This window comes from Otolemur garnettii, unplaced genomic scaffold, assembly GCF_000181295.1.
Source record: "Otolemur garnettii isolate 467f Iridium unplaced genomic scaffold, OtoGar3 scaffold00630, whole genome shotgun sequence".
NCBI classification, from domain to species: domain Eukaryota; kingdom Metazoa; phylum Chordata; class Mammalia; order Primates; family Galagidae; genus Otolemur; species Otolemur garnettii.
The window spans coordinates 10,464-12,085 of NW_003853025.1; positions in this window are offsets into that span (position 1 = coordinate 10,464).

Here is a 1,622-nt window from a genome sequence, read left to right on the forward strand (position 1 = left end):
CGCCGAGCCAGCAACAATTATTTTAAAGTTTGAGATTCTTTTTAATTTTTTTGGACTCTAGTCTTTTGAGGAGGCAGCCTGAGGTTGGAAAATGGAGGCAGTCCTCTAGCAGCCTGTCCACTAGAAATAAAGTATGAGCTCTGGGTGTCCTTTCAAATTTTCTAGTAGCCACATAAAAGAAAAGATAAAGAAATAAGTTAAATTGATTGTTATTGTATATTTAACTAATATGTCCAAAAATATCATTGTTCTCATAATTGATCAATAAAAAGATATTAAAGAAATACTTTGGTTAGGTATCTTTAAAATTCATTCCATGTGTTAAGTGTAGAGCACAGCTCTATTCAGAACAGCATGTGGCCAGTTGCTGCCACACTGAAGTGCAGCTCTGACCACTCTGACTCTACTAATCTCAGAGATGTGACTGCCAGAATCACACTTTTCTTTTTGTCAAAAATAAGGGAACAGTCTACTCCCATCATTAGCTTTCCTCTGGTCTAAGAGTGGGAAAGACAATGCCCCAAGAGAGACCAGGGTGCTGCATTCAAAAATTGCCTATTGGAGGGCTGGGGGCGGTGGCTTCTGCCTGTAATCCTAGCACTATGGGAGGTCGAGGCAGGTGGATTGCTTGAGCTCAGGAGTTTGAAACCAGACTGAGCAGGAGCGAGATCCTGTTTATAAAGAATAGCAGGGTGTTGTAACAGGCACCTGTAGTCCCAGCCACTTGGGAGGATGAGGCAAGAGAATCATTTGAGCCAAAGAGATTGAGGTCACTGTAAGCTATGAACCCATTGTACTCTGCTCAGGGCACAGGGTGGGACTCTGTCTCAAAAAAAAGGTGAACAACAGAAACTACCTTTGCCCACTGGATAATACCTCTCTCTAGTCCCAACTATTCTGGATGCTAAAGTAAAAGGATCCGTTCGGCCCAAGAGTTTGAGGTTGCTTTGAGCTATGAAGAATTAAGTCATTCTACCCAGGCTGACAGAGAGAGATCTAAAAAAAATTAAAATTAAAAAAAAATGTAAAAAGAAAGAAAATAATGTATGTAACAGGAGATCAAAATTTTTCTCACCTTTCAGAGGAACAGAGAATGCAGTGTCTAACCAAATTTTACCTAACCAAACTTTTAGCTCTATTGGATATTATATTTGAGTAAAATTTATAAAAGGAGATCTCACTAACTGATCTTTTCACAGACAAGGGCCTCAAATTTTAAAATGTTAGCAAGAGGTAGAATATAAAATTGTAGGAATGATGGACGGTGTTCTCTTATCATATGATAAAAAACACTTAGGTGGATGAAATAGACAAGACAACATCTAATGAAGGACATGAAGGAAACAAAGTGTTTATAAAAAGGTGACTTTTCTTTTAAATCAGATCTCATAAAAGAATGGGCAAACACTATTTAATAGCCATTTTGTCAGAGCACCAAGCCTTCAGGTAAAGGTGGCCAATCATGTCACACAGAATTCCTGGAACTATGGGATTGAAACTGTGCACAGTGGTCACTCTAGTCAAGCTGGCCTGCCATGATTATGTTTGTTTTTGTTTTTTTTAAACAAAGTCTCACTTTGTCACCCTTAGTAGAGTGCTGTGGCATCACAGCTCACAGCAAC